Below are 23832 nucleotides of genomic sequence, written 5' to 3' on the forward strand. Positions count from 1 at the left end.
CATGTTTAGATAGGAACACTCCTTTTCCTCATTTCAGCTCAAATTGTGAACTTAATCCATTTCAATAGGTATCTCAAGATAAACTCACCTGTGGAACAGAAATAATGATACTGAAATGGGAGTGCTGATATGCAGTGCAACCTGTGCTACAGGTGTGTACGCAGGAAAATGTTTGAAATCAGTCCCTTGGGCTCAGATACTCCAGTAGAAGGCACCTACAATGTCGTCTGTCAAATCCCTAAAGGACTGTGAAAGTGTAGGAAAGCACTAGTGAAGGGGGCAGCACACAAAACTGACAGTATAACACCCCCTTCTACCAGTTCAGAAGAAAGATGTTAAAAAGATGTCAAGAAGAAATATGTTAAAAGGGTTGTTATACATAAAAAGTTTGGTTGCTACCTGTAATTTACCTGGCTATCCCTCTCTCTTGCCTCCAAAGAGTAAGAAGGTTGTTTTCATATAGACCCATCTTTGAGAATAAAATCCTCTTGGTGGATGCAACTCATGTTCATATGACATATTTTGAGACTAAAGTTTCACTAAAACTGACAAAGAAATAGTTAATTACATCCATCTATGTATTTGTTGGTATTACAGTTCTGTTAAGACTGTTCAGAAGGTCTACACTTCTCATCTCCTCAGTTATGGAGTGACTAAAACCCAAGGCACTTGGGCAATAAAATTATTCCCATTAAATAGATGGCTTACATACTTATGAAGCACCAGGATCTGCTAAAATTCATGGCAAAACTAAATAAATGGATTGTGCAAAACCCCTACACCAATGGATTTCTAGCGCCCCAGGGTATGCACAGTAACACAGTGTAGTCCTCTCAAATAAATGATATCTAATGAAATGAATATGTTTAAAATGAGATTGTTCATTTAACAATTTTCTACTATGTGATCATTTTTCACATAGTAATTATTTGCAGCTATAAAAAGGAGAATTACAGAAAAGTGAATTTAAATTGCACTGCATGGAACAAAATGCTAATTCACTGCTATAAACAAACCCTACAACTGTAAATAAATTAGCTGTTTCTGTTCCATGAAGGAAGTCTACCACCGCTGTTATTAGCCCATGTATGTAAGAGAAGATCAAGATGTCATGTGAAAACCCACTCTGTAGTTAAGTGACCTCCTGAATTATGGGAAGATTTTCAAGAAAATACAAAATAAAATGTGAAGAATAACAAAGTGCTGATGAATTCAAATAGTAATAACAAGGCATGATGAGTGCTGTATTGTGTGATTTAGAGGATTTAGCAATGTTGAGAAAATGAATAAAATCTTGCACAAGCAGCAATGCGAAAACACTTTACTCAGTGCTGCTTCAAACTACCTTCCCGACTATCATCAAAATTTTAGTAATAATAATTACAAAATTCAGTCACGTTACTATGTGTTCATGAGTCACTTGTGTTACCTGCCTACAAAGTAAAGATTCTTTACTTCTTTTAAAAAGGAGGACATGGAAGGTGTCCTCTTGCTGCACTAATTGGACTTTTGTGTCTCTTTCTCTGAATTTTTAAGAGGAATCATGGAAGAGAAATGCAGAAAAGTCCTGTTGGAAAGGAGTATATCACATAAAGACCTCCATGGAATAAAGTATTTAAACAGGCATAAAATTTTAAGCAGATGCTTTGACTAAGTTTTCCAGCGTTTCCATTAAAAGCAAGTTAGGGACAGGCTATGCAAGTATTAAATTTTTACTTAGTAAACAGACACAAGCATGCTAGAAGGAGGTTTAGGATTACAGGCATTGTAAAGTATTCACAAAATTTACAAACTGTTAAGACATGGCTAGTCTTTAAGACCGATTGCAAATTATACAAATGGCAGTTAGTCAATCTACTAATAATGTTTTTTTTCAAAGATTCTCCCCAGCCTTTCCCATAAAGATCAGGCTCAAAAGAGAATTAGGTCAGGATCAAAGGAAATGCCAGTAAAGGTGTTATTATGGTAGGAAATTGTAGAGACTACCTATCAGGGTAAGAAAGCATAAAAAGTCTTTAAACAACTTAAGGTGTCTAAATCATAGACACTGACTCTTAGGAGACATTTTCACCTTGTTGCAATCTATTGGAGTGGCAACACAGCTAGACCCAAGCAATTGAGCAGGGTTTTGGGAAGGTGTCAGGGCTAACTCCTTGATAAAAGTAACTGAAGGGAATACACAAGTGGATCTGCTATTCACTAACAAGGACAGACTGGGGAGATAATCAATGGCAGCTTTGGCTGTTGTGACCATGAAATGGATGAGTTCAAGATCCCCAGGGGAAAGAAGAGAAGGCAGCAAGTGGCAGACTACAGACCCTGGACTTTAGACATCAAGAATTTACCTTATTCAAGAAACTGGTAGGACTGATCCAATGAGAGGGATCTCTGGAGAGCAAAGGAGCTTGTAAAACCTGGCAGGCCATTGACAGCAATCTCTTCCTAACTCAAGAATAGTCCCTCCCAACAACCAGGAAAAGAAACAGATTAGCAGATAATTTTAACAGGCAACTCATGACTGTTTCACTGCATAAAAGCAGTACACAGGAGGGGGAAGCACAAACAAGCTACAAGGGAGCACTATAGTAAAACTGCCCCCACACACACACGGTACAAAGAAAGCCTAGAAAAGGGCTCTCCTAGAGTTCATACTTGCAAGGAACAGTAAGCACAACAAAAGCTTCTAGTGCTGTATTAACAGCAAAAGCCTAGCAAAGAAAACATGGTTGTATTGTTTTGTGTGCAAGCTGGCTGGGGTAAAAGCAGGTGCAAACAAGGGTGAATCTTCACAGCAGTACTTGGTAGAAGACTATGGCTGGTAAGGTGTGGACATAAGAGAAGAAATTTCACCTGAGGAAAGTGGAGTAGGCTGCCCAGAGAGGCTGCATAGTCTCCATCCTTGGAGGTTTTCAAGATTCAGGCAGATAAAGCCCTGAGCAACTTGAGCTCACCTTGTAGCTAGCCCTGCTTTGCATGAGAGGTTTGAATAGAGAAGTCTTGAGGTCCTTTCCAGTCAAAATTCCTTTGTAATGATATACATTTGTACAAGAAAATGAGGAAGAAATAAGTTTAATGAAGACTTTACAATATAACACAGAGAACATTGTGCAAATGAAACTATTTTCCTTAATTTAAAACAGGTTGTGTGTGCACTGCTGGATGAAAGGGGGTTCTGATTGATCCACAGCTCTTCAAAGAAATGAAATCTGAAAATTCAGACCTCTAAAGAAATACCTTTTAAACCAATTTCTGAAGTGCAATGGGAGAAAACAAATGAATAATTGCATGCAATAGGGCTTTAATATACATTTTAAAAAAAGTTCAATAGATATAATAAATAGCTTGTGAACACCTTACATGAGGTGAGCCCAGCTGCTACACTAGATGTGTTTTTTGGTAAGAGATACTTGAATGAGACACCTCAGCAGCTACTTCCTCACACAGGTATATTTTTAATAATATCCAAACTAAAAATCAATCAATGACTATAAGACCTGACTTTGATAAATCATTCTTTTCCCCCTCCCTGAAGACATCGTACAATTGTGGCAACTGAGAAATTTAATAACGTGGTAAACACCACTAAGACCCTTCTGTAGCTTCAAAGAAATCTGTAAATATCCGTTAAAAAAAGCACTGATAGTGAGCTATTAGGAATACCTAAATGATTTCTACTCTTCAGACCAACTTGTAAAAAATAAAATCAAAATTCTAGAATGACAGTGATAAAACTCTGAACAAAATTGGACAGAATTCCTTGGATAATATTAGTGCTGACCTATTCCAAGAGAAAAGAAATAAAACTAGGGGAAAAGAGTAAAATAATGTATCAAGAAGGAAATAATTGATTAAATCTTACCAAGGGCATTAATACTACATATAAACATAAAAAACATAGTAATGAGGAAAATAAATCTGTAATTAAAAGACAGTTCATCAGGTGCAGCAGTGAGCCAAATATATACTGCATACCTAAAGCATATATGACTACCAGAGCCAGGCTTTATATAGTTTATAGAATACTTGATATACTTGGTATACTTTATGTAGTACGTGATTGCTCTGTGGATTTGCCAAGGACAGGAAAAAATTGATTGAAGAACATTAGCTCAGGCGTCTGAAGCTTGTGATTTTGGAACTAACAAACCTCAAGTTTTAGCATCAACTCTTTATACAAATGTGTTTGCTGTCCATGTCCTGGGTTCTTAGCAGACAAAACAGTGTTTTCATATCCTAGGGAAGCTAACTGTCTGACAGGAGGAGAGAAAAATAAGCGAGCTATCCAGGTTCATGATTTCTCTGCTTTATTCCATCCAACTTAAACAGGTCTTACTCATACAAAACAGAGAAAGCAGCAGCAGAAATGCATATGCATAAGTAAATGTAAAGTGAAGTGCAAGGGAAATGTGCATATGTAAATTATTTACAAATGAAATTATGGGCCCTGAGCTGATTAGGTGGGGATTGTGGGATTATGATAGCTCTGCAAAATCAAAAGCTCACTAGCAGTCAAAAACCCAAATGAAACATTAGGAATTATTAAGAAAGGCACAGAGAACAAGATTATTATTATTATTATGCTATTTAAGTAATCTAAATAATAATAAGACAGGAAATAATAACAAATAATAATAAGACAGTAAAAGGTCCAGAGCTGCTTGATAAGAATGGTCACTGACATTGGACTCTTCCTGTATGAGAAACAACAGACTGCCTTGGCATCTTCAAAAGACTTGTATCTTGCAAAGAGAGATAGAGATAACAGAAGACTATAAAATCAAACTGACAGAAACAGTAGATATGGAGAAATTACACACTGTCTCTTCCAGTATAAGAGCTGGGGTATAAGATGAAATGTGGATAAGCCAGATTCAGAGCAAAGGAGGCAGTTGCTCAAACAACGCAAGAAGTTTACAGAGCCTCCATGGTAAATTGTAAAATTGCAGGGAATACATGCAACAATAAAAAAAAAAAAATGCATGGAATACATGCAACAAAATACACTGAAAGCCCATTTGTTTCAAAAGGTCTTGTAAGCCAAAACCAGTTCAAAATTGTTCAAATGAAAAACATAATGTGCCCTGTTCTTCTTATTAGACATTCGTCCTATAAGGTCTGATGACCGCAGTTTAGTAGGCTGGATGGATCTTTGATCTGACCCCCAACAACCTTTTTTCTCTCTTTTATTAATGCCATTTTCTGACCCTCAGCTAATGTATCACCTTTGTGCTCTTAAATTTTAGTTGAGCAAAATCAAGCGACTATTCAAGGTTCACATTACATCTGCCATGTGAAAATTTCCTCTCTGTACCATTGCATTAACAAAATTAAACAAGAAATCCCCACACACCCATTAGAAACTTATCATGTATTTGTCTACCATGTAGTCTTTGATGTGGGTGACCAAAACAGAGAGTAGAAGAGATTAATAATATGCAGAATTTTACATAATCTGAGATAGTATACAATTGCAAGCCTCTTTTATACTGAGTATTCTATTTCAAATGGAAAGGAAGAGCTAGAATTTTACTATTAAAATTAAAGAAGAGTAGAAAATGAGGCAAATTAACATCAAAGGAAGGTTTTTACTCTGCCTACAGACAGAGCTGGTAAATATCTAGGGAATGAAATACTACATAAGCAAACCAGCAGAGTAAAAATATGCATGGGTAATCTTAATGAATCACAGGAGAAAGCAATGGACCTTGAGAAGTCATCCAGTTCATACACTTCCCCAAAGCAGGATCAGTTAGAAAAAAATGAGGAAAAACACTCCGACATTTCTGAAAGCTCTCAAGATGAGCTTGCATGAACAAGTATGATTTCTAAAAGACAAAACTATCAAGGTTAACAGACCTGAGAGAACAAACAGGAAAGCTGAAGAAGAAAAATATGCACAAGATTTTTGTAAATGATATTTTCCACAGCATCTGGAACTAGTGTGGCTGTGTCTGACTGGATATCAAGTATCACTGAAATAGCATGTCAGAGCACTGATAAAAAAGCTGGGTTTTTTTCTTCTTTTCCCTGTGTGCTCTACAGGTAGGAATATTTGATTTCATACATCATTTGCAAATTGCCATGGGGGTCCCAGGAAGCCAATTTGGCTTCACAGAATTGATGAATGAGAAAAAAACACTGCTGAGTTTGTGTCTTGTTTTTGAAAGCTGTGCACCTGGGACTTATGGCACACTGGGCATCAGTAATGATTCGTTGTCACAGCACTACAGTGAAAATGCTGAAGTTTCTTTTAACCTTCAGGCAACTTGTTCATCAAAATGTGTAAATTATTTACATTTTACTGTTCTTTTACTAGCTACTCTTAGTAATAGCAAAAAAAGAAACACTTCAAAATTAAGCCAGTCAATCTGATAAAGCTTATAAATGATCATGCTGAAGCAGTGAAAACTGAGAGTGGATGCAATCCAGCTGAAGATGGGAAGCAAACTACTGCAAGAGGGAATGACTGCATCAGGCATAGAGAGCTGGTTTGCATAGCACTGTACACAGTGCTGAGGCATAGGAGATAGTGAGAAGTGCACTAGTCCACTTTAGCTTTTAATTACTTTAAAAAAGTTGATTTAGATCTAAGTTCAGAAGGAGGAAATTCTAAGACCATCTCACCTATTACATTCACAAGACCTGGAACCTAATCCAGTTAAATTTTATTTGAACTGTATAGTCATCACTAAATGAAACAGAATTCCATAAAATAGTCAGTGATATACAAAGTAATCATTCACAATTCAAAGGAGCAAACATGATAGGCATCCTAATCCCCCAAAAGTTACATAAAGGTTTCTATGTGCTAAAAATGCTGAGAGAATTTTGCAAACCAGAGATAGACACATTATTTTATATAGAAGAGTGTGTAGTTTTACCACCTCATGGTGAAATAACTAATCTATGTTCTACAACCAATATCTGCAGTAAGTAATGAAAATAATTAAATCCAAATTAAATATCTGACATCTGTCAGTTCCTTCAACCACAAGTTAAAAGAATAAATTTTGAAGTTGTTAAAGGCATAAGGAGAGAGCAGTGGTGATCATCATGTCACTGTTGTTGCTTCCAGCTCACAGGAAGCCAGTATGGTACTGCTTGGTGAAAAGAGGTAGCTAGAGATGTTAGGACACAGGTGATCCAGAAACTGCTATTTTCCACTTGCATCAAAATGAGAAAGAAGCTGCTCCTTTACATGCCCGTTAGGAAGTCAGTTGCAGGGGCCTGAACATCTGCTGTGATCACGTGGACTGACCAGGATCAAGAAAGTATTCCTTTGCGTAGGACAGGCAGGCAACTCCATAGCCTCTATGGAACAGAGCAGACAACCTGAGCGTTAAAATCATAAACACGTCACACCTCAGATACACTCTGTAGCTCAGTTACCGGAGGCAGTATGTCTGGTTCTTCAACACATATATCTGAAATGGAAGTTTTTAGGTCCTACTAAATTGCCTGTGTCCTTTACCTGTACTTTTAAATCAACAAGTATAAATCAGAGCAGCTTCTAAAGAGAGTAAAATGGGAGAACAGCATTTTCTAACCCTATGCATAGGACAAAAAGAACAATCAGGACATACAACCAGCTAAGTTTTAATACAGCTATTAAAGCTTACCAAAATAACCATCATAAATTCGTAATTATATAAGAGGTAAGAAAAACCTTCCAAAATCTAATATGGATATGGGAGTTCATGCAACCCTGAGGATGTATCAAATCTAATGCCAAAATAAAACATCATTTTACTCCTTGGAAGTTAAACTTTATTTTAAATCTGGACACTCTTGCTATAAAATATAGGAAATGCTTACAAAATTACTACATGCAAAAATATCCACTATCAGACATACATGTATTAGCAGTAACTACTTTGCATACCCTTGAAATAAACAAAAAACTTGAGTGAAAGAATACCACATCAGATCCTGTGTGTCCTTATCCAAGCTTTCTGTTAAGCCATAGGAAACCAGAAAAATGAAGCAGAAGTCTTCCAAGACACAAAAGGGCAGTGTCCTCATTGATTTTGCTTCCCCCACCCTCACCTCTTTCTCCAAAAAACTACCAAAAATCTTTCAGTAAGCAACAGATGTTCTGTGAGTGTATATTGGGTTTGTGTGGCAAGATTTTGACAGCAAGGGGTTACACGGGCAGCTTTTCTGAGAAGCTGCTATAAGCTTCCCAGCATCTGATAGAGCCAACGCCAGCTGGCTTCAAGACAGACCCACTGCTAGCCAAGACTGAGTCCATCAGTGATGGTGGTAGCACCTCTGGAATACGTATTTTAGTGGAAAAAAATTGCTGCGGAACAGTGGAAGAGAGGAATGAGATTTCCCTGCAGCCCATGGTGCAGACCACGGTGAGTCAGGCTCTGCCCCTGCAGCCCATGGAAGTCCACAGCAGAGCAGAAATCCACCTGCAGCCTGTGGTGGACTCCCCGTTGGACCAGATGGATGCTCAAAGGAGGCTGTGACCCCATGGGAAACCCGTGTTGGAGCAGGCTCCTGGCAGAACCTGCAGCTCCTGGCAGAACCTGCGGCTCCATGAAGCCCACGTTGGAGAGGGTTTGCTGCAGGACTTGTGACCTTGTGGGGGGCCTATGCTGGAGCAGTCTGCTCCTTAAGGACTGCACCCACAGAAGGGACCATGAAGAACTGTCTCCCATGGGTGGGACCCCGTGCTGCAGCAGAGGAAGGAGCAGCAGGGACAATGCGTGATGCAACTTTCATTTCCCATGCCCCTAAGGGGAGGAGGTAAAGAAAATTGGGAGTGGAGTTGAACCTGAGAAAAAGGGAGGGGTGGGGAAGGTGTTTCAAGATTTGGGTTTGTTCCTTACTACCCCACTCTGATTTCACTGGCAACAAATTATATTAATTTCCCTGAGTCCAGTCTGTTTTGCTCATGAAGATAATTGGCAAGTGATCTGTTGCTCTCCTTACCTCGACCCATGAGCTTTTTGTCATATTTTTCCCTCATCTGATTGAGAAAGAGAAATGATAGAGCACCTTGGTGGACACCTGGCATTGGGCCAAGGTCAATCCACCACAGACTGAAACCTTAACAACCAGTTTTAACAAGTTTATATGACAGGAACTAAACCCCTCAGATGAATCCTGATTTTACAGTTCCAGGAACTAATGTTTCATACACATAAAAACTCAAGCAATGACTGTTACAAGCCAGTACCAGACCAATTCCCAATACTCAGTGACTGAGAATAAGGAATATCCAGCTTCAACAAGCAATCTCAACCAGGCATCAGATATGCTTTCCGCTTTAAAGAATGACAGAACCAAGAACAGAATTAAAAAGAAAGCACAATCTACTCACGGGTATTCACTCTCACATACAGTATTTCTCTCCAGGCTCAGCAGACTCTGACTAGCAGACCAAATAGCAAAACAATAACAAACTACAGTCTTGAAACTCAAGATTTTATTTTACCTCAAGTATGTTTTTTTTAAGGATTTTTTGACTAGATGAAATCATTACTGAGCTCAGATGATAAAACACACAAGCAGTAACGAAGGGGAAAGCAAAAAATAACTTTGCAGATGAGTATCAGGAGAGTTTGCCAAATAAAACAATATGTTTGAAGGAATACAATTTAAATCTACAAATTCTTAACATTATTACATGTTGAAACACTGGAACAACTTTATCATATAACTTGGAAGAGTCTCTTAAATTAAGAAGCGCTGTTGTGGCTCATAGTGAATATTTTTTTCACATAAAAGGTAGCAACAGCTTCATTTTGGAATTATTTGAGGAAAAGAAGCATTTGGATTAAATAAACAAGCAAAACTTCTCTCTCTGTCCAATCCATGTTACCCTGTTTCTTTAATTTGCATCCATTTTGGCTTGTTTTCCCTTGCACATGTTGATCTTCAACTTTTTTTCAATTTTATTTGATTTCATCCATTTCTTTTCACTCAAAATTTTGTCAACTTTATTGTCTTTGAAAAGAATGATCAAGAAAGACCTCAATATGCATAAAGGAGAAAATGCAGACTTTGGAACATGTGTGTTTTTCCAAGTAAAACCCAAATTGAAATATGTCATCACATTTGTTACGTAATTGATATAGGTAATAACAATGGTTTCAATAACAGTGTTGAAATTTAGATTACAATGACGCTAAAAGTTCAAAAAAGCATCTTTGCTTTTTGAAAGAAAGCTTCATGAGCTTTCTTTTAGCTCACACTCAAAAAGAAATTTAAGATTGGTTTCTGTTTGGTTGCCCAAGAACGTTCTAATAATTTGCAAAAGTCTGTAACAAGTCGTTTGCAAAAGAGAAATATTTGAAAAGGTTTATTCTCAATGCCTACTTCAACTCCTTTTTTGAAAATCAACTATACATTTCAAATCAGAGCTCAGTTCTCAAATCAGTCTGAATAGTGAGTTACAAACATATAGCTTGTTTTAAAATGATTCAATTTAATTTGAATGCCAGGAATCAAAAACACACTAGAGAATGTTTTGTAATTGCTTTGGTCTTGTCTCAAGTCTCTGTATTTTTAGGAGCCACAATGTCCTGTGGCTATCAGTTCCATGGGTGGATAACCAATACATGAATTTTTTTTTATATTGAAGTATTTTAAGTATATACTTCATTACATATGAAGTATTTTAAGCTTCCCTTAATTTATTGTAAATGTGACTCCCATTAACATAAATTGATAACCCAGGTTCATATATCAGAAGAGAGAGTGCATAATCATTCCTTTTTGCTCTTCTCATGTAACCCATATGAAAACTCAATAAACCTCTTTGTTATATCCTTTCCTAGACATCTCTTTTCAAGACTGAAGAGTCCTAGCCTGCTATTTCTTTGATGGAAGATTTTCCTGCATCTTTGATCACCATTACCATGCTTCCCTAAGTTTTCAAGCTTTGCATCCTTCTTTTCTCTCATGATAAAGGAGAACTGTACAAAGTATACATCTGGAAAAGCATGCAATTTTACAGTGGCTTAACAATTTTCTCTGATCTCTATTGCCTTCCTATTAAGCCTTAACAATTCTTTTGTGACTGCCAGTGATGAGCAAACTTACATTTCTGAGGCTCACTCCTTCCTGAAATCTGCCATCTGACTGCAATGATTGGCTGTCTATTTCAAATGGCAAGTTAGGTTTGTCGACACTCTTTGCCATCAACATCGTTTTACATTTATCTATATTGAAGTCTACTTTCTTATCTGTTCAATGAGACTCATAAAGATTTTTCCACAATTCATCACAGTTGGCCCTTGCCTCACAAACAAGGTTTCATTCTAGACAAAAGATGATTAGATTTAAATTCATAAAAATCTTCTGCAGCACATCACAAGTTGCAATGCACTTTACACAATCTTAGGGATACAATGTTATTCACACAGTCTTTTCAGTGTCCGAAACATCCCAGGCAGCCGATCTCACCTACTCCCATCCTTGATGGGGGGAGCAAAGTGGAGAGGGTAATGAAAGGTCTTGATCTAATTGTACCAGCAAAGGACCTCCAGAAGTCGAGAAATCAATGATAATTTTCAGTCCCTTCCATTGTGCATATGAGTGGATCAGATCTCACCATCCATAGTTATTTGTAGCAGATGTTATTTTAACATACTCAACATACTCTGTAGCTGCTTATAATAAATTACTCATTGTGATTAGTGACATTATGAGTCACTGTATTTGTACTTGGGATTCTCATGCTGAAGTATAAGAGCTGCCATTGTAGGGATTATTTTGCTCATCTTTCTTTTCATGCAGTTTCCCTTTTTGAAACTGAGCAGAGATACAGAGATTTCTTTGAATGAATCTACAGGGACATTGACTATAAATTCATCATGCTTATTGTTATAGAGAGACTGAAGAATTCAGAATTGTTATGTCTTTGCTCAAGGATACAGAATTCCTGCAATTTCATCAACGACACATACTCAGTGCTGAATAATGCTCTCTTTCGCTCTTGCTGACTTTACCATGCCCTTAAAATTATATAAAAGCCAGACAGTTTTCAACTTCAAAAGCCCTAGTTCTTCATTCAAATTAAGTTCACCTCTTTTGCATAGGATTTCTTTATTACACAACATCCCAGTCTTGCTTACCACCCCTTCAACAGCCAGGCACTGAAAATCTGACACTCAGCCAGTTTCCAAAACAGCACAGAGTTATATAATAAACATTTATTATATATAAACATTTAAGAGAATGCTACCACAAGCATCCTGGTCTTCAACTGCCTTCCTAAAGGTTGGTATAATGCTTCTTTATAAATTTACTAGATTGTAGACGTGGGAAAGCCATGTATGCCAACTATCTTGCCTGTAAGAAGACACTCAACACAATTTCTCACATTAAGGTCTTGATGGTTGAACTACTAGATAGACCAAAAAAAAAAACCACCTTAAAAAAAAAGTGATGGCGATTGGACTCAAAATCATGGTTAATTAGTGGTCCTCTACCTAAAGGCTTATAACAAGTGAAACAACACAGAGGCCTGTACTGAGAACAAACTATTTGACCAAAATAAAGCATATTCATTGTAATTGATTAAGCCTGGGAGACATGCTCTTTTAATGAATGCCCAAAAGGAAAAAAAGAGAATGCAAAATGAAGCAGCTTACTTGTAAATTTATGTAAGTGTTCCTGCGGCTGCTTTTCTTACATCTTTTTCTTCCAGCCTTTAATTATTTGAATTGTACTTTCTGTGTTTATAGATTTCTCTCCCAATACTGTCTATTGTTTCCAGTTTCTCATCCAAGTCCTCCCTCACTTTATTGTTTTTGGGGGTGGGGGGAAGTATAATTTGAATCATTCCTTAAAGGTGAGACAAAATTTCAAGAAATAAGTAAGAAGCCTCTAGCAAAATGGTCAACATACAATATTTTATAATAAATCCTTGCAGCTCAGTCACACATTTATTATTATAATCCATATGTCTGATCTGGTTTGATTTCATTATAACTTCTTGTGTCAAGACAATCCTCAGATTTATCAGTCATACAATCATCTTGCTGCTGATAAATAATTATATTGATAAAACTTTAATTGTGGCAATCTTCTGCTCAGAGAGACTTCAAAATTATCTCAGTATCCCTGGACTAAATGGAAGGAATAAAGGCTCTTTCTGTACAACAATAAAAGTCTAGTTTCATAGTTTGATGATATGAGAATATATGCTTATATTTCAGGTTACCGGTCTATTCTGATAAGATACCAATTTGTCAAGTCACTTCAGTAAATTTCTACCAGCTACAGTCACAGTTAAAAATGTATATAAACATAATGAAAAAACATAGAGATTTTCAAGGATTTTGCAAGGTGCAATCCATGCAAAGCAAGAATGCTTTGCTGAAACTTTCTATCTTCTGGGTATTTTTACATAGTACATTCTGAAAATCCCTCTGGATTTTTACAATGTTTTACTGACCAAGCACATGGCTGTACTTACTTGTCAGTTTGGTATTGTCCATTTGTTTTAGTACTCCCCTATATTTTAAACATAATTGAATTTAACAGGTTATATGTCTTCTTTTCTAATAAAAATATTTGCGACAAAGCACCCCCAGGGCTTTCACCTAGGTCTTTTAGGTAGGTGCAACCCCTAAGACTAGCAAGCAGACATTCTGGAGTTACTTTACATTCTGCTAGGTTAACTGTTGGACTTGATGATCTTAAGGGTCTTCTCCAACCCAAACAATCCTATGATTCTATGATTTATTTGCTGAAAAAAAACCTGCACATATAGCTGGTAAATACATCTATTTTCCAGTTTGCTATATTAATAATAAATTATCAGTTTCAGCTGCTACAAAGTCAGCAGTAATATATAGCTACTGTACTAGCGTCCCATGTTTATTCAAGATGTAATAAGGCACACAATTCAGCACCACTTGCATTTTCACAGTAAAACTATGCAATACAGCAGAGAAGATTTATCCTGTCTCGTGTGAAATGGGAAAAGGAAAGGTATTCTCAAGTGTATTAAAACCAGCACTTAATACTCTAACCTTTAGATGAACTGGTTTACACATTACTTTGAAAAAAACTTATAAAGGCTTGAAAGGCAAGATTAAAAGAATTCTATTGATGGACTTCAGATATGATAGCATTACACATGATAATGCAATGTCACAAGAACATAAACAGAAACTAGCTCTCTCTTACTGAAATGCAGTGCCACAACAGAGAAGAAAACCCAAGCATTTCTTATATTGTGTGCTCAGATCACATACTCCCCAATGTGCTGGCTATCGGCATCAGCCCTCTCAATGGGAATGTCTATTTTGAATCTTCTGGTCTTGCCTCAGAAAGCGTTGATTTTTCAATAGCCAGACACAAATGGTTGTGGTGCAACTGTTCCCAGAGGCATGCTTAGTACAGACAGCCTAAAGATCCATCTAACCTCCTACCACGAATTTTCCTTGAGTTGCAGCACCCTTGGGAGGTTAAGGAACTGGACCCAGCTTGGATCACAAGTGGCAATAAATCGTAAACTCTTGGGAATTACCATTCCCTCACCTTTAAGCTTTTGGAGGGAATACTTGGTAACTTGGATGGACCCTTGATTCAGAGCTAGATTTTCATCTGACATCTCCAGTAAGAAGAAGCCTGTTTTCTGGAGCTGCAGTCCCACCCAACAAGCTGAGCAGGGCCAGAGCTGGGGCTGGGGACCAGCATCAGCTGAGGGGTAGCCAGCATCAGCTGAGGCTGTGGGGACCAGGCCACAGTGCAGGTGAGTCCTGGGTAGTGAGGGCAAGATAAAAAATCAAGGCCAGCAGCAACCTGACAAGCCTCAGGTTTAAGGCAAGGGCCTGAGGCTCAATGCAGCTCCTAGGCCACTGCAGAGGTCCCCACAAGGCCCCCTGTCTCTCCCACGTAGCTGTGGTCACAGCTGCCCAAAGCTTCTGGGAGATGGTGTTGGCGAAGGTATTAAACAATCACAGAACTGTTAGGGTTGGAAAGGACCTCTGGAGATCATGCATTCCAACCCCCTTGCCCAGGCAGGGCCGTCTGGAGCAGGTTACACAGGAGTGCATCCAGGTGCGTTTTGAATGTCTCCAAAGAGGTGCTGCAGAGCAAGGCCTCCTGGTCCACTCAGGGACAGATGATTGATTCAGATGTTTAACTAAGCTGAACTGCTGTAACTAGCTGATCCCTAGTCTCCTCCATGCTCAAGTCTTTTTGCAATGGACAAGCTGCAGCCTGTACCTCAACAGGGAGGGCTGTCCTCATGCTTCCCAGTGACCTCTGTGGCTTCAGTTCTTCCTGCTTGCCAGCACCTGGATGCTGGATATAAACCTGCTGCCAATGAAATATTCTCAGTAAAGTGTTCTGCTTAAAAAAAAGCTATGAGAGCCCTTCTGCCAGCTTCTATCTGAATTTAGGATGGTTCTGTGATCTCCTACAATAAAAGAGAATTTTTTTTTATTTTTCTTTCACTCTAAGAGACTTGCACTTGCTGAGAACAATTCCTTTTTTTAGTAAGGCTTAGCAAATACATTGTTAGTTAAATGTGCAGTTTCATACCTATGTGAAAAGTTAACTAAATCATTTTTGTTGAATTCTACATTAAAAACATTTGTTGTGAAATTTTGCATATATATTTTTTCAAAAAGTTTCAAATTCAATCCTAAAATTGTTTTAGTTCAACATCACATAAGTCTTTAAAGGATAAAAAAGTAAAACACAAATTTGAAAAAAATTCAATATTTTATTTCAAGTCAAAAATTAATCCTTCTCCCCCCCACATTTGGTCACGCACCATGAAATCTTTCATTTCTCATCAAGCAAGCCCAAGACTTCTTTCTGTTCAATATATCTTAACTCGTTTTGAATGAAAAGAACCCATTACTGCACATCTTTACCTGCAAACACAGTATCACAGCCTAGGGTGACTGAAAGAAATACAAGTAAGTAAAAATCTCTCCCTAGTCTTTCATGTTATCAACACCCACGCTGTTTATACAGTCAGCATTTCACAGATGTAACAGTTTGTCTCCTTTCTCTACAAATCTATACGCACATACAGAAACCAGTAATACAGTCTACTTACAATAACTTCAAACTAATGCTGCTGGCTATGCTGTTTGTAACTAAACCAGTTCAAAAGATATATACTATTAACATCAGCAAGTGATTATCTGCCTCAACAGGGTATATGGTAAGAACACAATAAAGTAATAAAACAAATAATTATATAGGTCCTTACAAAACTTCAGTTATAAATAAAAGGTCTGCATAAGTTTTGATGCTGGTTCTTAATCTCATCCATATCATGACATTATGATCAATCAGAGACATGTTTTAAAGAACCCGTTTTATACAAAGTATTTCTGTTGCTGAAGGCAGCACAGGAAATTTTTAAATGCACTGTAATTTGTGATGACTTATTTTTTTAAATTGTATTCAGTGTGGATTTCACAAGAATTATCTGGAACAGGCCTATAAAGAGCAATTATAGCAAACAGGCTGTTATCAGCCTCATATGCCTTTTTTCTTCCACATTCTCTCAGATCCCCTGAAAATTTTCTCTTCAGCACTGTCCATATAAATTAAAAGTTCAGCTAAGGAAAATATTCTAAACCTGCTAAATCTCAGAGAAATTACTGTTCAACTGCATAGCAAATTGGATTTACCTAAAAAAAAAAACCCAAACCAAAGCAAAGTAACCAAAAAAAGAAAATTAAAAAAAACACCACACCACAACAATTAAAGTTTATGAATATAAATATTCATAAATACATCAAACTATGATAAAGGTAGCAAACTTTATGTAAAGAAAGGATTACAGGATTCCAGCTTATAGGATCCACCATAGGTATAATACCACTTTTGGAGACTGAGTTGCTCTTATGAAAAAAATATGCTAAATTATTTTATTTTTATTTTACAGCTTCCTTGAAATAGAAATCCAAATCCAATTCAAACTTCATCAGGAAGTTTTTTGTTCTGCTCAGCAGTAACCCCTCTCCCCATTAAAAGCAAAATATAGCCCTTTATTGAGTACCAGTGGCAAACTGCATGTTCGTTTTCATGAATACATATGTTTCAGGGTGGTTCTTACTTTGAATGCAGGCTTTGTTGATTAAATAGCACAAAAAATGCAACATCCCATCACTGTATTACTCGAGCACAATATATTATAAAAATATATTAATAAAAATAAATATATTTTTAGTTTCACATTAGGTTATTATCTTTTTTAATGTTAGTGGAACAAAGGAGAAATCTAATATATGTGTAAATTAGTGATGAAGTATCTCCTGCAATAACTTGAACAAAAATTTGCAGTTTTGTATTTTTCTGCAATGCCTTCTAATTCAAGAAGTAATTTTCTTCAGATGTTATGGAACTCTGGATTAATTTGATTGGTTTGAGGCTTCAGAGATTAAAGTAGTACACACTGCCCAGTTTCTCAACAACTCAGCTTGTGTGAATATGTTCATACCTCTGCATCTGAGTAAGGATTTCTAGCTTATGTTTTTGCACATCACTATCAGGTCAGAGACATTCAGCTCTACAGAAGAGTGCCACTTTCAAACTGTTGTCTGTAAGATATGGTAATCTTCAAAATAATCTTCATTATATGATAAATAAGAGATTTGCTCAAGATCCCCCCAAAAATCTATGTCAGAGCACATGACACTCTCAGACCTCTAGTGTCTCCATCTCTCATCCCAAGCTTCCTGTCACTGCTGCAGATAAAGCTGTGGGTTTTGGAGAAGAAAAAATCTTTAAGATCTGGAGCATACTCCTGCACAGCTAACAGCTCGTAACAAGTATTTATTTACTAAATAAAGCTAGAAGGATAGAGGGAGAAAGAACAAAGGGCAAGCCTAGGAACCTAATTTAGGAAAGAACATTTTCAGAAAAAAAAAAAATTCTCTCTGTAAGATCATGCCAAATAAGCCTGAAAAGCCTGAACTTATTCAAGTGCTTTTCAACAAATGATATTCAAAACAGAATGAGCTGGGTTTTCCTCAGGATACATGTAAGGTATATGATTCTCAGGACAGAGAATATCTTACAGAGTTCATTGAGAAACTCTGGCCAACTCACAGCTTCTTGTAGTGACTGCTTCTGCCAAGCCTTCCTGTACAGATGAGACAGCAATTTTTGCCATCCCCATGGTCAGATGAAGGAAAAAATCATCCAAGTGCACTTTGGTGATATTCCCTGTTCTGCACTGAATTCAGGCTGGAATCTGCTGAAATGACCTTTCTGTTTTAAGCATCTTATTTTTCTATTAAAATGCAGCCTTTATGCTTTTAATACTTCAGAAATTTAATTTTCTGAAGGAGTAAGATTAATCAAGTTCCCAGAAGATACTTAAAATTCAAAGCAAAATTACGCTTTGAAATAGCAATAGACATATCTATGTACCAAACAAGAGTACTGCAGCACGCACTTGCCTGAGACTAACTCGTAAGTTGCCACACTGCCATGAAAGACCCAGTGAAAATGCCTGTAGCAAAAGCTCCCCAAAGTATGTGATTTCTGAGGTTACCCCTGTCTCTGGCTGGAGATACCCAGTTAGAGGTGTCTGGGCTGTCTGTCGCCCTAGTACATCAGCATAGGGCAGAGCTGGGAAGGAAATACAGACAAAGCCATACTGAGAGCAGCTACCAGAACAGGAGTTTGGTTGGTTTGCTGGTTTTTGATTGCTTGAGTTTTTTTATTATGTTTTTTGCCTTACAGAGTCAGATCATGTCTACAATCTTCAACTACCTCTTCAACTGATGCTGAGTTTTGCTATACTTCTTCTAAAGGCAATACTGATACTAACCTTTCCTAAAGCAGTTATCAAGAACTGGGTATGTAAGAGTGAGGATTCAAAAAATAATCAATATAGAACATATATGATGACATACATTCATCTCTGTACCAATAACACATATTAAACCTCACAAACTGATAATACTGTGATTTTTCTAATACACTATTATGATTAATTAGATTTACTGACATAAAATATTTGAAACCAACAAACCACAAAGCTTAAAATCAAGATACACTCAGGAACTGTTTTGTTAGCTGCCTTTCATCTTATTACTGAAAACCATGTACAACCCAGATGTATTTATATTAAAAAAAATATATTTTTAAATCTTGAAAATCAAGCTCTATTTAGCACATTGTTTTATTTCAAGCACTGCCTAACGTGAATGAATGATAAAAGGGCACAAGACCACATTTTGAACATAATGTCTATGCAAAACTGACAAGTGTCAACTTCTCTCCATTAGTTTATAACATAAAATCTGATAGGACTCATTTTGTAAAAGGAGTTAAATTGTACCAAATACACACACAAAGATACCAGTAATTAAGTAGAAGAGGTTCTAAACTTGGCTGTTCGCTGACAACAACAAACACAGCTTTCATGACAATTACATAACTTACGCTAACAGGATAAATAATAATGAATAACGGACAATAAATACCTGGAAATACAGTATCATCCTATAGTTCTTAAGTATATATAATTTTTTTTAAACGTCTAATACAAAATGGTCAATATAAATTTCAGATTAAGAAAATAAAATTCACTGAGAATGTTCAAGAGGCTTCATATTCCAATTGAAATTCTGCATTTTTTCCATTTAGTTATTTTCTCCAAGAGCCTCTGAAATAAACTGAATAGTCAGAATTAAATTGCAACCTCCATTCTAATAATTACTTTTGAATATTACATACAGTAATGTAGTAAAATGCAGTATAACTTTAATTACTGGGGGGGGAGGGGGGGGGGGGTTGGTGCAGGAAGAAGCAAAGTCAATTTCCTGATCTGACAGAAGTCAGAAGAGTATATTGTTATGTTAAACATTTTGAAGAAAATCACCATAAAGACTGAATATTACAAAAAATGTCTGGCAGAAATAATAAATACAGGAATGCTGCATTCAGAGAAAAGTATGGCAGCAAAATGTGGCCATAAATGCAAAGACTATAAAGACTATGCTGACAAGGAAGGATATCTATGTGCTACTAAAGAATAGGGTCCCAAAGTATTAGAAGGTCAGGGGGTTGAAAAACTGCTTACTAAACCAACTGAAAGGCCGTAATTCATTATTCTAGAAAAGTGGAATAACTTGATTCTGAGGAACTTAAATCAAGAAAAACCCCAATGACTTATCTTTGATTAGCTTTGCTAGATGAACATGATAAACTGATTTTTGCTATTATAAAGGTTTCCTTACTAGGCAGGAAGAGGTACTGTCTAATTTGAGGAAGCATGAGTATCCTGGCACTTCGAAGATGATCACTGAAATTCAAGTGAAATATTTAGCTGGTGTCACAAATAAATGTATTTAAACAATGTTTATCTGTTAGGGAGTTACAGATTGCTGTGTTGACAGTGTTTAAAAGACTGAACAATCAGGTCACTTTCATGTTTCAAAGCACTTACTGGATTGACATTCAGTAACAACACATTTGGCCAGTGAATAATTCCTATTCCCTATCAATCATTATCAGTACATATTCAAAACAATTAGTCATTCCAAATGGATTTTAGAGCGAGAAAACATAATGCTCCTTGATAGACTCTGATGTGCAGAGTGTGATTCCAGCCATACCCCAGTCTCAAGCTATTAGTGTCAGGTCATTTGTCTGTGTATCATTTATTGGAGTTTGCAGCAGCTGAGGATATCTGCTGGACTGCTAGAAGTCCAAGAGATAGATTTGGATCAAATTCCAAAGAGTAGCTCTTTAGTTGCAAAATAAGCAGTCATTGCAGTAACAGACAACAGCAATCTTAATTGTAGTGAGTACTTGAAATGAATTGCCTGGAAAAAATGTGGCATGCACGCACCTGACCAGTCTGAGTTTCTGACCACTACTAGCATATACTTAAGTCTTCACAATATGGACCCCTTGGATTATACATTCTTTTGACTGTGCTTTTTGCCCAGGCCATGGATTAAAATAAAAATACCCTGTGGTTGGAGAAGATTCCATGAAGGTGCATGGATTAATGCATGAATTTACATATCTATGGAGTAAATATTAGATGTTTAAACTAGAGCCTAATTCCTGCACCAAGGGGTCATGAAACTGCATACTGCCATGTAGACATGAGACAGGAGGGAGAGTCTTTTATCAGTGTATGGTGGCTGGTCTATATAGATAAGGCAAGATAGATCAAAGCCCTAGCTGGTATAGGTTTCAATAACACCCTTCAGAGTTCTATCAGCTGAGTAAGCTAGATGTGATTTTTGGACATTTAGCTTGTGGTTCAGAGAACTTAAGATTCCTGTAGTTTCTTTCATAGAATTCACTGTTTGGGGGGGGGAAGATCAACTAGTTATCAAGATAGTGATGTAGCTTCAATATCTGACAATTAGGAATCATAACCATATGCAACAAAACTCTGTATTATGACGTATACGCTGTCCCTTGTGGCCAGCCAATTCCATAAAACTGGGGTATGGTGGCCTCCACTGCTACCCAGTATGGGCCAAATTCTCCTTCTTGTCAAATTGCCATCTTAGAGCTCACTGTTTTTCTCCTTACTCTGGTACATTCTTAGCTTTTCTTTCAAATCCTTGAGCTGCTGTCACCGTCTCAATGATTTCAGGCCTGTCTGTATTTTTTTTTTTTATTGTTGTACATGGCTTTAGCTCACATCCCTTCCCATGCCTTAGCAACAGTTTCATAACAAAACTGGGCCAAGACCATAATACTGCACTGCACCAAATGAGGTTTGAAGTGACAGGTTGAGTTTACAGCATGCTACCACTGGAACTAGGAATGTCAGTGAACACTTACTCATTAAACGCATTCAGTACCATGTGAAGACCAAGGGCAAGAATCACGAATGAACAATGATCCTCTCCTCTTATAATTATAAAGCACTTACAGTACAAAAAGCTGGTAGAGACCTAGAAATAAGCTTCCAATTGAGAAATGGGAAGCAGTGTTTTTTTCTGGAACACGAATATTATCTTCACAAGGTCACTATCCTGAAACTGAGGTTTTCAGTACACATGGTTCAGGTTGCTGAAATCTGAAATTATTATAAGGATTTATACTCAAAACACAGCTGTAGGCAAAAAATAAAAAACATCTTTATGTAAAGCCAAGATTTAGCTAGTGTAAATGAAATCCAGCAGTCAGATCAATGGATTACTAACAGCTCAGATCTAATTATAGATAAAGAAAACTAAAACAAATTCCTGAATAAAGCTGTCAGATTGGTTAAGCATGATTTCCCCTTTATAAATCCATGCTGACTACTCCCAATCACCTTTTTTTCACACCCTTTTAGGGACTGAGGTGTGCCTGACTGGCCTGTAATTCTCCAGATTCTCATTCTTGCCCTTCTTAAAGATTGTAGTGGAATTTGTTTTCTTCCAGTCCTAAGGAACCCTTCATGATTGCCATGACCTTTCAGATAATTGAGAGTGGCCTTGCAATCGTATCAGTCAGCTCTGATGGCATTGTGGATGTTTCCTAGAACATCCCATGAATTTATACATGTCCAATTTGTTTTAATGTTCCTTAACTGGATACTCTTCCATCAAGCCTACTTTTACTGTTCCAGACTGATGCAAAACAAGACACAGCAAACTGGCATTTTTCATGTCCTTGAACACCCTGGTCCCTGCCCAACAAAGCAGCAGATATTCTCTGGTTTTCCTTTTGCTGTTGATGCACTTAAGGAAGATGGCCATGTTGTCTTCCACTTCCTTCACCAGATTCAATTCCAGCTGGTCTTGGATCTCCTAAGATAATGACAGCATTGTATTGGTGACAGTAATCACCTTGGAGAAAAGTTTGCAGAAACAACCCCTTTTCACGTTTCCTACCCTCACAGCAACTGGGACTGGGTAGGCTTGGCCCTATTATAGAGATAAAACACTTGAGAAACTGATTGTCTGGTCTAACCCAGTGTCACTTGTATCATGTTCTCAATAAGTTGCAGTGGGTAGTCTGCATGTGAAGTCCAACAGGCATGGTGCCTCTCTGAGATGCCCTTGACAGCAAGCTGTTTGTAAATGATACAGTTTAGCCCAATGCACAGTTTGGACAAGAGGAACAGTAGACAGAAAGAAATAATATCTAATGTAGCTCCTCAATTCAGAAATATCTGTTGTACAAAATGACCAAAAAGGCAGACTCTACCCAAACTGGGAGGATAGATCAAACTGACAGAAAGAAAATATGATAGCAATAATTGTTATAAGTCTCCAGGGCTCAGTAAGAGATCTGGTCAGAGATTTGGGACTAACTTATGAAGAAAGAAGCTAAAACATTTATCATAGCAAATTTCATTTAGCTTGACAGTCAGGAGCAAAAATGAGATGTGGAAATGTTAAAAGACAGAACATAATTTATTGTCTCCACTGTACAAGAGAGTATGCAAAACAAAGAATTCAGCATTCTTGCTTTAATGATAGGGACATACAGGGACTTTGCTGTATGATATACCTAAGTTTATGAATCTTTGCATTTTAAGAATAATCAGAGCTTTAGATGTATGAAATGTTATTCAAAACGTATTATATTCAGGTCTGTCAAAAGAGAAACTGATTTACAAGATCAGCTATATGATACACAAGTAACAAAGTTTCCATTGTAAGATGGTGCCTTACATCAAAATCAGGAAAAGATACTTAAGCATATAATTATACCTATATATATAATTACACAGAAATTATAATGTGTTTCACTGACTGAAACATGTACTTCAATTCATGACACTATGACTAAACCAGTTGCATTTGTGAATGAAATGCCTGTATATACTATACTGAGTACCCATTTCTTTCAAAACTTTGTAAAAATCCATTTGCATAAAACCCTCAATCAGCAACCAAAACCACCTACAAAAAAACAACCCAG

Source organism: Pezoporus wallicus, unplaced genomic scaffold (genome assembly GCF_028554395.1).
Source record: "Pezoporus wallicus isolate ANWC-B61680 ecotype Strahan unplaced genomic scaffold, APGP_CSIRO_Pwel_v1 contig_7204, whole genome shotgun sequence".
In the NCBI taxonomy this organism is placed as follows: Eukaryota; Metazoa; Chordata; class Aves; order Psittaciformes; family Psittacidae; genus Pezoporus; species Pezoporus wallicus.